General features: G+C 37.3%; 1 long non-coding RNA gene across 1 annotated transcript in view; it reads right to left on the bottom strand.

Annotated features, from left to right (window-relative positions):
• The window catches only part of LOC134370861 (uncharacterized), a 129250-nt gene extending 118472 nt beyond the window's left edge, over positions 1-10778 (bottom strand). The window contains exon 1 of the long non-coding RNA XR_010022679.1: positions 10667-10778. This is a non-coding gene — a long non-coding RNA (uncharacterized LOC134370861). The remainder of the gene's footprint in view (positions 1-10666) is intronic.
• Positions 10779-16528: the final 5750 nt, after the last annotated feature.

The following is a 16528-nucleotide window of genomic DNA, read 5'->3' as shown; positions in this document are numbered from 1 at the left end:
CTAATTGCATATCTGCTATGAAATAATGTCTGTTATTACATGGATAACTACACATTAACTCCATTAGAAACACTAGTAATTACACAGTATGTTACATTAATACACCTGTGTTATCTCCTGATTGTCATATCATTAATCCAAGTGAACTCTATAAATCTGTTTCCTACCATCATTTCCTTATTCTTGACCGCTCCATAACACTTTAGGACTGTTAGGAAAACAATCAAACTATGCAGATATAACTTAAAAAAAAAAAAAAGATCTGAAGTGTGATTCTATTGCACGTTTATTTTGTTTTTCGTCACGTCTCCTTTGCTTGACATACATAAACAACTTTAGAGCTACCCTTCATTCCCTTCTGTGCGAAATTAGAACTATTTTCACTTTGTGAGGAGTGCAGCAACGTTTGATTTTTAAAAATTTAGAAACCTGTCTGGTTCACAAACAGGATCACACCTTAAAAGGGCCTAAGTTCACTCTAAAAAATATAAGTCAAGTTTTCACAACATTAACACTTAATAATGTGTTTGCTGCTAAAACCTGAGTTAACTAACTCCCTGTCAATTTGCATCTGGTTACACCAATCTTGATTTTTCTACAGTTAATCTAGTGCTGACCTTCCCCTCTCCTTACATGCCCCCATTCAACTAAAGCAACTCCAGCCCAAGAGATGAAACCCCATCAGTATTTTCGTAGTTAATGACAGGGCTACAAAACAGAAAATAACAGCAGGAATCTGAAGCCAGTGCTTTTATTGGGCTAACTAACGATATAAATAAAATGGTCCCTGACTGAGCTTCAGAGAATCACTGTCTCTTTATCAAGCCATAGAAAACAGATCCAGGAGGGCAATAAATACGGCACATAACAGAGTGGAATTAAATGATTAGGCCTGAATTAACACCCTGTTTCTGAGCCTCACTTAGTGTTCCATGGCCCCAATGAAACACTGCAATTCACAAACGCTCAAGGCCCATTTAATTTTTATTTCAAGCTAGTTCAGATGAAGGGATTACCTATAATTCCCCCCATCCCACTGTATAACTCTTGAAGTAACAACACTGATCCTGTCTAGATAGCTGTTAAGAGAATAGACTATGCTACAGGAATCAGACACTATTCAGAATCCTTCCTCTAGAAGTCACATTAATTGAAAAGTACCAAATACCTGTCTCTGCAAAAGTGACAAGGCTGCCCCGATGGGAAAACAATGATGTTAATTAAAGCAACTAGATTATTTTCCACAGTATTAACAAAATTCAGCAACTGTTAGCCCAAATTTTCTACTTTTTGAGCTGTGGCTTTAACATGCTGAAGATCCGAATTAAATCTTAACTGCAAAATGGAATTTAATATCACCTTGGAGGACAATATATGGAGGCCACATTTTCCACTACATCATATGCTCTATGGTAAGGTGGGTGACTTTAACTTAAACCCTACTGGAAGGAAGTTAATACTGTTCTACACCCTTCCATTTATACAATGGCTCTAAAGCAAGAAATCCAAAGATAGCATTAGAGGAGGGTTCCACTGTTTTCATGAAGTACTTAGAAATTTCAGATGAAATATGTAGCCAGACAAAACTGAGTCATGAAGTCCCCTTTTGTATATCTGTGACTTAAAATGATATACAAGATGGAGATATACTTATAAAGCAAGGTCCTCAGGAGCAAAGAGGTAAGGGAGTTTGCAGCTCTGAGCACTTACTAGATGCTATGTGCTGTGTTGTTGTCTCGTTTAACCCTTACAATGTCCTGTAAATAGACATGATCATTTGCATTTACAAATAAGGAAATTGAGGCTCAAAGAGTAGTGTAATAACTGCTCGAGTTCACACAGAAAGTGGTAAGGCTGAGATTTAAATCCAGATCTAGCTGATTCCAAAGACAGACCTTTGAATCAATACTATGTATCACCTGCTTAGGACTCCTGGCCCCACTGGAGCTTGGATTTATAATCTTCTAAAATAACCAAGGAAACCAGCCATCATGTACAAGAGGGATGAGACTAATTCAGTGTAGTCCCAAAAGGCAGGAAAAAAACCAAAGGGTTTTGGTTCTGGAGAAGAACGTCTTTATAAAGTCCCAGGAGATCCAGACGTTCAGTAAATTAAGGAGCTCTCCCCTGAAATGTAGATGAACTTACGTGTTCAAGACTGCTTCAGAGTGTGAACCATGGCACAAATGGAGTCTAGAATCTATCATTATCCTGTAAGAGAACCATGACACTTGACCAAATAGGGTAGGAGGATTCTTCCATGTTCTTAAAAATATGAGGTTCGACCATACCCTAGTTTCCCCCAACAATCAGTTCAGTATAGCATGTAGTTGTGTATATGATGGGAAGGTATGCCTATTAGGTTGAACCTTCTCTCCCTCAATACTTTTGAACAACAAAATTACTGTTTCCTAGCTCAAATTTGTGTTTCAGTGAAACACACAATAACACACATGATACTCTCATAAAGCAATCGCACTGAAAAGGCCTGGGCTTTAGGGACTACATTGTGGAGAAATTATACAGTAATGACTGTTTTTTTAAAAAATGACATTTTTTAAAAAAGGAAATTGTTATTAGTAAGTTTACTGATGATAGATTCATGTTAGCTTAAGACTGTCGAGTTGTGTCCATCTGTTTTTTTTTTTTTTTTTTTTTTGCCGTTTTTTCGCGACCGGTACTCAGCCAGTGAGTGCACTGGTCATTCTTATATAGGATCCGAACCCGCGGCGGGAGCGTCGCTGCGCTCCCAGCGCAGCACTCTACCGAGTGCGCCACGGGCTCGGCCCCATCTGTTGAACTATGATTAGACACTAAACGGGAAGGAAAGTGTCTAATTTCATGTTTTATGCAATATCCTTGTACATTACTAGTACCCGATAAATTAATTAAAATGTCTTTAATTCTCAATTAATGTTACATGGTAATAATTATGTCTATTCCTTTATAAGTGATAAATTCCTTGAAATTTATATTTTGAGAAAAGGTCTTTGTTTACCAAAAAGGGATTAAAATGATTTAAGTGAGTTTAATTTCAATTATTAATTTTTTGTTCCTTCTCCAGCAGTTCTTCACCAAAAGTCTAGATTGTAGTGACTGTTCTTGGTTATTATTATTTTTTTAAACATTTACTTGTACATATTTGTGAAGTACAATGTGTTGTTTCAATACGTGCATATACTGCACAATGATTCACTTAGGGTAGAAAGCATAGTTTTGGATCTGGTAGTTCACCACTTGCCCTCCCCTGTGGTGCTACTCCCCTCTGTCCACTGGTGACCATTATTCTACTCTCTTTCTATGAGAACCACTTTTCTTTTCTTTTCTTTGTTCAGATTCCACATGAGTGGTATCATGTGGCATTTGTCTTTCCATGCCTGACTTACTTCACTTAACATGATGGCTTCTAGTTCCATCATGTTGCTGCAAATGATAGGATTTCATTTTTTATATTGTTGAATAATATTCTATTGTGTGTGTGTGTGTGTGTGTGTATGTATATATATATAGCACAGTTTTTAAAAATCTATTCATCAGTTGATGGGCATTTAGGTTGATTCCATCACTTGGCTATTGGGAATAGTGTTGCAACAAACAAGTGAGTGCCAGTGTCTTTTCAACATATTGATTTCATTTCCTTTGGGTATATACCCAGTAGTGCAAGAGCTGGGTCATAAGGTAGATCTATTTTTAGTTCTCTGAGGAAACTCCATATGTTTTCCACAATGGCTGTACCAATTTACATTCCCAAAACAATGTAGGAGAGTTCCTTTTTCTCCACATCCTCGCCAACATCTGTTATTTTCTGTCTTGATGATAATAGCCATTCTAACTGGGGTGAGATGATACCCCACTGTGGTTTTAATTTGCATTTCCCTGATGATTAGCGATTTTGAGCATCTTTTCATGTGCCTGTTGGCCGTTTGTATGTTCTTTTCAGAAATGTCTGTTCAGGTTTTTTGCCCATGTTTTCATTGGGTTATTTGGGTTTTTTTGCTGTTGAGTTATTCAAGTTCCTTACACATTCTGGATATTAGCCCTCCGTCTGATGTGCAGTTTGCAAACACTTTCTCCTGTTCCTTAGGATGTCTCTTCACTTTGTTAATCGTGTCCCTTGCTGTGCAGAAGCTTTTTAATTTAATGTAGTCCCATTTGTTTATTTTTGCCTGTGCCTTTGTAGTCTTGCTCAAAAAAGCACTGCCCACTCGCATTTTATGTAGCATTTCCCCTGTTTTCTCCTGGTAGTTTCATAGTTTGGGGTCTTAAATTTAGGTCTTCAATCCATTTTGAGTTGGCTTTTGTGTATGGTGAGAGGTAGAGGTTTAGCTTCAATCTTTTGTGTGGGGGTTTATTTCTGGGCTCTTTATTCTGTTCCTTGGTCTATTTGTCTATTTTTATGCCACTACCATTATGTTTTGGTTACTATAGCTTTGTCATATATCCTAAAGTCAGAAAGTATGACACCTCCAACTTTGTTCTTTTTGTTCAAGATTGCTTTAACTATTTGGGGTCTTTTGTAGTTCAATACAAATTTTTAGATCATTTTTTCTATTTCTGTGAAGAATGTCATTGGTATTGTCAATAGGGATATGTTGAATGTGTAGATTGCCTTAGGTAATATGATATTTTGATGATGTTAATTCTTCCAACTCATGAACATGGGATATCTTTTCATTTATTTGTGTACTCATCAATTTCTTTCATCAATGTTTTATAGTTTTCATCATAGAGGTCTTGGTTAAGTTTATTCCTAGGAATGTTATTTTTTTTGGTAGCTATTGTGACTGGGATTACTTTCTTGATTTCTTCTTCAGCTATTGACATGTAGAAAGGCTATTGGTATTTTTGTGTTGATTTCATATCCTGCCACTATGCTGAATTCACTTATTTTTTCTAGGAAATTTTTGGAGTTTTTAGGGTTTTCTATGTATATGATCATATCATTGGCAAGTAGGGAAAGTTTGACTTCCTCCTTTCCAATTTAGATGCATTTATTGCTTTCTGTTGCCTTACTGCACTGGCTAGAACTTCCAGTACTATTTTGAATAAGTGGGGAAAGTGGACATTCTTGTTCCATTCCAGATCTTAGAGCAGAAGCCTCCAATTTTTGTCCATTCAGTATTATATTAGCTGTGGGTTTGTTATATGTGGCCTTTATTGTGTTAAGGTATATTCCTTCTATACTAATTTGTTGAGTGTTTTTATCATGAAGGGATGTTGGATTTTATAAAATGTTTTTTCTGTTTCTATTGAAATGATAATATGGTTTTTTTTCCTTAATTCTGTTGATGTGATGATTCACATTTATTGATTTGCATATGTTGAACCCTCCTTACATCCCTGAATAAATCCCACTTGATCGTGGTGAATAGTCTTTTTAATGTGTTGTTGGATTCAGTTTATCAGTATTTTGTTGAGGATTTTTGCATCTGTGTTCATTAGGAATATTGGTCTATACTTTACATTTTTTGTTGTTTCGATTTCTGGTTTTGGTCTGAGGGTAATGCTGGCCTTGTAGAATGAGTTTGGAAGTGTTCCTTCCTCTTCAGCTTTTTGGAAGACTTTGAGAAGAATTGGTATCAGCTCTTCTTTAAATGTTTGGTAGAATTCAGCAGTGAAAACATCTAGTCTTGGGGTTTTCTTTGTTGGGAGACTTTTTATTACTGCTTCAATCTCATTATTTGTTATTAGTCTGTTTAGGTTTTTTACTTCTTCATGATTCAACCTTGGTAAGTTGTACTTGTCCAGGAATTTTTCCATTTCTTCTAGGTTTTCCAGTTTGTTTGCCTATAGTTGTTCATAGTAGTCTCTTATGATTCTTTGTTTTTCTGTAGTATCAGTTGTAATGTCTCCTTTTACATTTTTTACAATTACTCCTTGTTTTACTTGTGTCTTCTCTCTTTTTTCTCCATTAGTGTAGCTAAAGGTTTATGGATTTTATCTTTTCAAAAAACAAGTCTTTGTTTCATCAAACATTTGTATTTTATTTTTTTAAATTTCTGCTCTGATCTTTGTTTTTTCTTTTATTAATTTTGGATGTGGTTTGTTCTTGTTTTTCTAGTTCCTTGAGGTGTAATGTTAAGTCGTTTATTTGAAGGCTTTCTTCTTTTTTAATGTAGTCATTTATTGCTATACACTTTCCTCTTAGAACTGCTTTTGCTGTATCCCATAGGTTCTAATATGTTGTGTTTTCATTTTCATTTGTCTGCAGGAATTTTTTTAGTTACATTTTTAATTTCTTCTTTTACCCATTTGTTGTTTAGGAGCATTAAAAAAAAAAAAACATTTCCGTGTATTCGTACAGTTTTCAGTGTCCCTTTTGTTGTTTATTTCTGGTTTCTGGTTTTATTCCATTGTGGTCAGACAAGATAGTTGATATAATTTCAGTTTTTAAAAATTCGTTGAGACTTGTTTTGGGACCTAACATATGGTTGATTTTAGAGAATGTTTCATGTACTGCTGAGAAGAATGTGTGTTCTTCAGCCATTCGATGAAATGTTCTATAAATGCCAATTAGATCCAATTAGATCCAATTAGTCTAGAGTAGAGTTTCTGATGTTTCTTGGTAAATATTCCATCTGGATGATCTGTCTTTTACTGAAAATGGAGTGTTAAAGTCCTCAAATATTATTGTCTTGGAGTCTATCTCTCATATTAGGTCTGATAGCAATCGCTTTATGTGTTTGGGTGCTCTGGTGTTGGGTGTGTATATATTTAGAATTGTTATATCCTCTTGTTGAATTGATCCGTTTCTCATGATCTTCCTTAACTTTTGTTTTACTTTCCTCAACTTGAAGTTTATTTTATCTAAGGATAACTATTTCTGCTCTTTTTTGGTTTCTGTTTGCATGAAATATCCTTTTCTACTCCTTCACTTTCAGTCAATGTGTGTGTTTATAGTGAAGTGAGTCTCGTGTAAGTAGCATGCTGTTGGTTCTTGTTTTATAATATAATCCATTGAGCCACTTTGTGTCTTTTAATTGGAGCATTTAATCCCTTTACATTTAGAATTATTATTGATATATAGGGACTTGCTACTGCCATTTTATTACTTTTTTCTAGTTGCTTTGTTTTATCCTTTTTTCCTGCCTTACTGTCTTCCTTTGAAGTCGAGTGGTTTTCTCTAGCTATATATTATGGTTTGTTTTTAGTATCTCTTACAAGTTTTCATGTGATAGTTACAATAAGACTTACAAAAAACTTATAATAATTACCTTAACCTAATAACAACTTAATTTTGATATCTAAGAAAAAAGAAAAAAACAAAGCCAAATATGCACTTTGGTGTCATTTCCCCCCTACTTTTTGACATTTTATTGTTTAAAGTTATGCCTTTTAATATTGCCTATCTCTTATATGGTTTTTGTATTTGTTACTGTCTTTTTAGGATATAATAAACCACTGAATATTCTGAGGTTGTCTGTGCACTTACTTTACTAGTGAGATATGTACCTTTGAATGTTTTTTTGCTACTCTTTAGTATCATTTTCTTTCAGATTGAAGAACTCCCTTTAGCATTTCTTGCAAGGTAGGTTTAGTGTTGATGAATTCCCTTAGCTTTTGTTTGTCTGGGATAGACTTTATTTCTCCTTCATACTTGAAGGTTAATTTTGCTAGATACAGAATTCTTGGATGATAGTCTTTTTCCTTCAGCACTTTGAATATATCATCCCATTCCCTTTGTCCTATAGGGTTTCTACTGAGAACTCCACTGAGAGACATATTGGGGCTCCTTTGAATGTTATGGTTTTTTTTTTTTCTTGTTGCTTGCAGTATTCTTTCTTTGACTTTGGTTTTTAGTAATTTGATTATGATGTGCCTTGGGGTATTACTCTTTGGATTGAATTTCATTGGTGACCTCTGAGCTTCCTGTACCTGGATGCTGTCATATTTCTCTATACTTGGAAATTTTCAGTCATTATTTTCTTGAATATGCTTTCTAGGTCTCTTACTTTTTTGTTTCCTTTGGGTACACCAATTATGCTGAGGTTATTTTGCTTGAGGGAGTCTCATAATTGCTGCATTTCTGCTTCATTTTTTCTTTTTGCTCCTCTGATTGAATAATTTTGTATGTTCTGCCTTCAAGCTCACTAATTCTTTCCTCTTTTAGATCAAGTCTGCTGTAGGAGTTTTCTATTGAATTTTTCAGTTCAGATAATATATTCTTTATTTCTAGGATTTCTATTTAGTTTTTAAAAATTTATTCTATTCCTTTGTCAGGTTTCTCATTCTGCTCCTGAATTGCTTTCCAGATATTATTTAATTTTCTATCAGTGTTTTCTTGTGACTCCCTGAACATCCTTAAGAAGGTTATTCTGAATTCTCTGTCAGACGTTTCATAAGTCCACTATTCTTCTGGGTCCATTGCTGGTGATTTGTTTGTTTCCTTTGGTGGTGTCATATTTCTCTGTTTTTTCTTGATCTTTGTGTTTTTACATTGATACCTGGGAATTTGAAGAGATGGCTAGCTCTTCTAGGTTTTGCAGGTGTTCTTTTGTGGTGTTTTACCTTTACTGGTTAATATTAGAGATTTGTCTCTGGATTGTGGGTTTTTTTGTTGTTGTTTTGTTTGTTTGCTTGTTTTTCTTCCTTGCTGTTTGGTGGATTATTAGCTACTGCCACCACTTAAACTCTACACTGGAACTAATTTGCTGTTCTGTGAATAATTCCTGAATTGGAGCAAACTTTCTGTAGGAACTAGAACTCGAACTCTGTGCTTGAGCTAAATTGCTGCTTTACTGCTGTTTCTCAAATTGTGGAAAACTTTTTGTATGGATTAGATTTTGATTGTGGGTCTTTTAGTCACTTCCAGGTCTTGCTAGGTCAACCCAGACACAACTAGACTATGTGGAGATTCTGACCAGGGAATGAGTCTTTCCTGCAAACTGTGTCCCCTGCAGTTCTATCACCCTGATTGGTCTCCACTGTGTAGCACCTGGGCCAACTGGAAGACAGATCAGCTGCCTGTGCTGTACCGCAATGCACCCATAGTGGGTCAGCCTCCCCTCCCCCTGCACTCCAAAAGTTTCCTGTGGGGAAGGTCATGCACCAGCTCCCCAGAAAAACTCACTGAGCCCTGGGTAGTTTCTTCTTCCCATCAGCTATGGCTCTCTGCCATGTGGGTCTAGGGGAATTTGCTGGCCTGAGACATGGGATGGTGCCCTCTGAAGCAACCTTGTTCCCTGCAGCCTCCAAGTAGCTTCATGCAAAGGGCACTTCTGCAGCTTTGCCACCTCCTGGTAGCCACTCCATGTGTTGGTAGCTGCTCCCAACCTTGTACTACATCTGCCTGGAAGCAGCCAGGGCTTGGATGGTCAGAGTGGTCCCTCCTCCTCCTCGCTGTGGCCCCTGATGCCTTCATGAAATCCATGGGTCTCTTCTCCTCTTTCCCTGTGATCCAGTGGTCCCAGAATGGCAGTTTTTGCATTTTGATAGTTGTAAGTTGATTGGTTGTAGGAGGAAGCAGTGCTGGGGATTGTCTATTCCACCATCTTGATGACAGTGCTCCTTGCTTATGTTTGTTAACAGTAACAGTGAGGTCCCTGATATCCTTTGGCCTAGACTTAGACTTGATCCCAGGACTCCCTTTGACATTTATTTTTCAGTACTAAGTGAAGTAAAAGCTGTCTCACTGTGCATCAGCAAAAGCCTGACTATGTCTTTGAACTTGAGTTTCTGTCTACTTGACCCTGCAACAAACCATAACTTCAAATAGCTTGTTTGGTGGATAGGACCACCTTGAGCATTTCCCCTATCCATCTGCTTATCTGCTGTTTCTGTACTTTGAAGGCATAACTTCAGTTTTAAAAATGCACATAAAAATGGATGAAACTAGAAACAAAATCAGGGACTACCAGAAGTTTTCACCTTTAACTGGCTACAGAAGCAGCGTGTTATGTAATCACAATGAATGCTTCCTTTAAAATTGTGAAGTATCTGCATTTTCAAGTAAATGCTAACTGTGGTAAGGAGACCAGTTTTACCACCATTTTTAAGCTGTATGACTTTTCTGTGACTTAGTTTCTTTATCTAATATGAGGATTAATATACCTTACGGGATTGATGTGGAAATAAAAGGACCTAAAAAATGTGAATTGTACTCATAAAAAAAAACAAAAAACGTAACGTGGCATGCAAGTATGAAGTATTACTATTAATAATTCTCAATAAAGACTGACCAGGATTTTAAGTTTTTATCCTCGTAGTGTCACTTTTTATTATTCATTGATAAAACCCCTGCTCCTCTGGCCTTATTTCAGTCTTTGTAAACTCGGGTCTCCTTACCCTTATTTCAGTCTTTGTAAACTCGGGCCTCCTTACAACAATTAATCACTGATCCTGTAAAATTTAAACCCACAATGCTGAACTAGAAGCTGCTTCTAGAACACATTGCCTGACCACCTGTCTCTTGGTCTAAACGCTTTCATTTGAGCTTGATGACATATTTTTCTTTTGACCTGGATTTTGCAGAAGTAAAATTGTCTAGAAAATTATTTTGCCAGATCCTTTACTTTTCTGATTTAACATTAGAGAAGCGCTTTTTTCAGGCAGACATGTAAACTCACTGCACCTCAAGCAAGTCTCAGCTCAGAGTCCCTTTTTCTTACATAAGACTTATCCTTATTGTGAGTTGAAACCGTTCTGCTCATCTACAGTATTTACTTACCTGTTTATCATCCATCTCCCTCCTCTGAAATGTCTGCTCCAGGAGAGAAGGGGCAGTGTTTGTCCTTTCTGCAAGAGTCTTCTGGGCCTAGTAAGAAGCCCAATAAACAGTTGGTAAATGACCAGATGGATTGCTATAAATAGAAAAGGTCACATTTGATATCACTAAATCATTTTTTCCCCTTACCCAAATGCAAGTTTAATATTTTTCTAAGCTCTCACAATAAAAATTTCACCAGCTAGGTCCTTAGCAATATTAATTCCTTAGTCCTATCACCATGACAGAGGTTTTCAAAAAATATTTTTAAAATATTTTTAAATGTACTCACTAGGGGAAGGCTCATAAAATTCAGCTTCAGCCACAATCTGGACTATGGGCTGCCAAGTGCTGCATAAATAAATCATCAAGTCATTCTGGCATCCTGTAGACCAGAAGGAATATCTTCCTCAGTAGATTTAAAGAGACATGGTTCTGAAAGAAACAGGAGCAAAGTGAGCGATTAAATATGTGCTCTCTTATTTTTCTTCTAGAGTTTGGACAGGTTCCTTGAAGTGGTATTTGTCCATTTTACCAAGGGCAGATTCTTTTTTTCTCTTTAATTTGAATCCATTGTGGAGTTGTAAGAATCCATTCCATTACCCACAACAAATGTCCCCCCCCCAACACTTTGCAAGTATTAGTACACTTGAAAGAGGAAAAATACAGCAGTCAGGAGAGTGGGTATGAAGATAGCTTGTAACCATGTAGTATATACTGCACAGATTCAGGTAAGTCAGAGGCCATGCTCAGCTGGCAAAAGGAGTCCCTGAGGATAGTGGAAGGTGGCCTGTGAGATGCAGGAGTCTGGAGGAGCTGCATGATAGAGTCTGTGTTGATGGCCCAGGGTGTGTGTCCAGACGAGAGAGCTCAGCTGTGCATCACACACACACACACACACACACACACACACACACACACACACACACACACACGTGACCAGCTGCTTCCCAGGTCAACTCTGCCTGGCTAATCTAATTCAGACGAACACCAAAGAAAAATGATAGGTCCGTGTCCTGTGGATTCAGAAACCAGGCCAGGAATCTGAATCCTTCTCCTGACCTCTACAAAGGAAAAGAAAAAGCAGCTCCAAGGTCTGCAGAAAGCTCTTTTTCAACATGTTCATAAAAAGAGACTGTGTAAAAGTAAGTGAGCGCCCATGGGAGCAACCTTACATTATGTTTTTTCAGAACTGTTGATTAAAATACCGTACCTTCTGTGTAGGCACGTACAAACCCAATTCGTGCAGAGGAGAGCCTCGGGATTTGATGTACGAGGTGCCTGTGGGAACACACATTCAAACACAGAAACACAGGGCAGGTCCACCTGCACGCCCCGTGTTTGCATGCACGCATGTGCACAAACACACACACATACACACAGCAATCCTTTTCTTGACAGACATCCCTTTTTTACTGTCTTGTCCTTCATGTAACCATGACTAAAAATAAAAAATTGTATATAGTTCCTTTTGTGCTTTGTATTTACTAAAAGCTAGGCCGGTTAGTTCTTACTCCCAAGAAAAAACTCCTTATCTGTCCACTATCTGTATCTGTCTTAGTCAGTAGCTGATAGACCTTCCTTGGGTTATTAACCAGTTCGTCTCTTCCAGAAAAGGGGTCATTAGCTTCTAACATTACTCAGGGGTGTCAGGAGATGCAGGTATCAGATTCTCTCACCCTGGTTTATCTTTAATTTAATCTCTAGGTTTTTCAGCTCTAGCTGTCTGCTGACTTCCACTTAATAACACATTTTTATCTGCTGTTGGTGGTGGTGTTTTTTTTTTTTTTTTAACAACTCAATAACCGATATAATGATGACAGACTGACAAATTCTGCATTAATGGATTTCCTTCCTGCATCTAGGATCCATGCTGCCAAAAGCTAGAAACGATGAGACAGATTCCAGGCAGTTACAGGTTAAGGATCATTTGCATAAATTAGCAAGTTTTGCAAATGAATTCATCTAGTGAGAGGTAAGATACGGGACACTGCATTTTAATAATTGACATTCCACATGAAATGCAATGTTCTTGAGGAGGAAATTGAGCTCCAGGTTGCTATTAGAACCAGCGGACCAGCAAAAGTGGAAAGAAATGCCATCCCCCATTATGTGAGTTACCGCTCCTGCATAACAACTACCCCATTCTGATGGACTTCTTTTAATAAAAGTACAAGTGCAGACTCACGGAGAGGGAGACGTAGAGGAATCTACTCAGCAGTATTGAACAGGAAATGAAAATAAAGAATCCTTCAGGATGCCATCTTAATGTGCAACCAGCAATCCCTTACATTTTCTTTCTAAAGTAATCTTTCATTTTCTGTTTGATTTGGCAGCAACCACCACCTCCATTTTCAGTTTTTATGAAAAATTTAAGAGATTATTTAATTATATAGAGAGTGTGAGTAAAAATTTTAAATTATCCAATTTGGAAGTTGTCTCTCATAATGTTGGTCAAATTACAAATAAAGATAAGTGCGTCATTTTGCTGCCTCCTCCCCGCCTAATTTGTTTAAGAACATGCCACACTGCAAATATTAGTAAGAACGCCAAATTCCTGCCTTTCCCAAGGTGTGAGTCAGAGTATTCAGCATGTCGGAAATATAAACTGCTCACACATGCAATCTGAGAGCTGGAAACAAGTCCATCTGTAATAGCGTTTCCTGACATAATTTATAATTAACATAAAATGAATTAAATCACTCACTCGATAGACTTTTTTCCAAGTTCATGTAGAGTAAGTATGTCATATCAATTAATTCTCAATGAACTGCAGCAGCCAATAAAATTTCTCCCAGACACTGGTAATAATCTAAGATATTGATAGAAGAGGTACCATCATTAATATAAGCCTCCAATCACATACAGGGAAGAGGCAGATAGAGTTTCTTCCTTGGAAAGAGAACATGGTTATTGCTAGCTGCCTGTTGTTCTTTCCAATTTGTTAAGCATTCTGTCTGTTCTCACTTTTCACACTGATAGCTTTTTAATTTTGCTTGCACAACTAAATTCCCCTAGTGCAACTGTCTGTTTTTGTAGGTTATCTAATCTGAAAAAGTTAATACACATGAACAAATTAAACAGATTCAAATAGAAAAGACAGATTATATTGCCCATATAATTGAGACATATTCAGTGGCTTTTCCACGTGCTCATGACCACAAATAATTGATATATAAAAAATTAATGCAACCAGATCTTTGGTATGTAGAATTCAAGCAGGCATCTTAAGTGATATTTGGGGAGATTTTTGATGCCTGTTTGCTTTGTTTTTTTTTTTTACTGAATTAACCAGTTGTTTTTTGGTACTATGTAGACAAAGACAAATCCCCACATTGTTTTGTTGCTATCAAGTGATTTTACGACAAAGAAATCAACAGCTATTTGACAAGTCACTTCAGAGCCTGTGTTAAATGACATTTCATGGATTCCCCTAGCTGTTCCTCAACAATAACATTGTTAATGAGAAATATTTATAATTTTGTATGCATTTTTCTTTCACCTAGGAAATGTTAGTTGGTTCTTGGGTTAGATACGCTTGATGGTTTGAGAGGGCAGTCTTTTGTCTATGTCTCTGTCTGCATGCTACGGCAAAATCAGATACAGCCATCCTGACCAGCAGTCGGTATGTGTAATGAGTTGCCATGGCTCTTCTCCCAATAAAGGGTGTGTTCAGACTTTGCTTATTTATAGACCAATAGAGAGAAATTTCCACTGTTCTCTTCAGCAGGGTGAGGATAAACAGCTCTTCCGTTTCTAACATTTAATGCTCACAGACACAAAAACAACTGCTCTGAATATTAAGCCAACAGTCGTATTTTTTTTTTCCTATGAAGGGGAGAAATCCTTGAATCTAAAACAATGATGATTCAAATATAATCTTTCCCATTTTAGAACCGTTTTATTGCACTAGTTTTCCTTAACAAAGAGGCACTCTAGGCTTAATTTGGTTGTGAAGTGAAGCATCAACTCACGTGCTTTGACAATTTTCTTTGAGACCTGAGAGTTTAGGGCTCCATGAATGAAATTCAGTTCCTGAAGACATTGCAGCCATAGTGCCAAACACCCTCCGATGAGGCTGTTACTGCTGGGTCGGGCTGCTCTTCATGAGTATGTGTGCAGCAAGTGCTTTCTATTTTCACATTCTAGAGCAAGGAACAGAATAAATTATTCCTAATTCTTGATTCCATGATGAAGTAGCCATCTGGTCTGATAGTACGGTGACAGTGATATAAGAGTGAACACTATGTTTGGTCTACTGCACAGAAAAGGACAATAGGACATATTTTAAAATGTCAGAATCCATCAGAACCACACTCAGGAAAGTTTACATTTATGAAAATAGATAGTATTGAAGATACATCATGATGAAAATCTAATCATGGCTGCTGGGCAATTGGTTTAAATTGAGTAAATCTAATTGAAATTGTGTAAAAATTGTGTTATCCTTTTCCTGCTGTGTTTTCCATGTCTGCAAAAAGAATCATTATTATACTACTTTCGGGAAGTTGTGTTACAAAGGGGGTTGACCTGTCTGCCTCTCTCCTTTGACACAGGTATGTGAAACTCTTAGGCTACAGATATATGATGAGTTTGGCCTCTCCTAGAGAGTTGTTAGTAAAAATTGTGTTCTACACTACATTCGTGTTCACCACTAGATGAGGTGTATGTATCACTGCACAGGGTGATTAAGAAATCACAAGTTATAAGTACAGGGGTACATCAATAGAGTGATAAGATGTTTATTTTGTAATGGCCTCCGTGTAATGTTTGTCATCCATTATTTTATTCAGCAAACATTGAGTATTTTCCACGTCCCAAGCACTGAACTAGGTCTCTCATTGAAGTTTGGAGGAGGAGAACAGTAACATATTTTGGTAGCTAATGTAGTTGATGTGCATTATTTCAGCAGAAATGATTTCCAGCCCCACAAAGTGGCTGCCTATGAATGCCTGTAGGCGGTGTCTGAATCATTGCTGTAGCAAGCCAGTCACGTGATCTGCAGGATCTTGGTGGATTAGATGCTGACTAAGGCTAGGTAGATGACTGCTCAGTGGATGTTGTGGGTCCTAACCCAGGTTGTAGATGCTGTTGTAGGCACAGGGTCCAGAGGATTGAGGAAACTTGGCTGTGATTCAAGTAGTCTCAACCAGGAGATCTAACCCATTGTGTAGAACAAAGCATCAGAATCTGAGTAATAACTACTGCCTTTAACTCTTAGTACAGGACAACTTTGAATGAAAACTGAGCCTTTATTACCTAATAGATACAGGACACTACTCAGAAGACCTCAGCACTCTTTCTATATGGGTCCCAGATATAGGGAAAGAATTGTTTCTTTTCTTTTTGAAGGAGTAAGGAATTCACATATTCAAAGAATAATTATTGAGTATCTGTTCTATGTCACAAATAGCAGAAATTCATCATGCACAGAACTGTTCCATTACCTTCTCCACACTAAGCCTGCTTCTGCTCTCTCCCAGGGAATATGACCCCGTCATCACCCAGTCTCCCGGGCCTGAAACCTGGGAGTCATTCCAATTCACTTACAAATTTCCTATCCCCACCATCAAGAGCTCACCAAGCTCTCCAGAGCCTATTGCCAAATATTTGATCTCTACCTCCACCACTGCCATAGTTCATAAAATCATCACCTCTAGACTGCATTGCTGCAATAGCTTCCCAGCTGTTGTTTCTAAAATAAAAATCCGTTCATGTGTTATCATGATATGTATCCCACAATGACTCTACATTGACTTTGGATGTAAATCTATCATCTGGCCACTGCCCATCTCCCCAACCTCATCTCCCATTTACCCCCTAGAC

The sequence above is a fragment of the Cynocephalus volans genome, chromosome 1 (assembly GCF_027409185.1).
Source record: "Cynocephalus volans isolate mCynVol1 chromosome 1, mCynVol1.pri, whole genome shotgun sequence".
NCBI classification, from domain to species: Eukaryota; Metazoa; Chordata; class Mammalia; order Dermoptera; family Cynocephalidae; genus Cynocephalus; species Cynocephalus volans.
The sequence above is the reverse complement of the archived record's forward strand: the minus strand, read 5'-3'. Positions and strand labels throughout refer to the sequence as shown.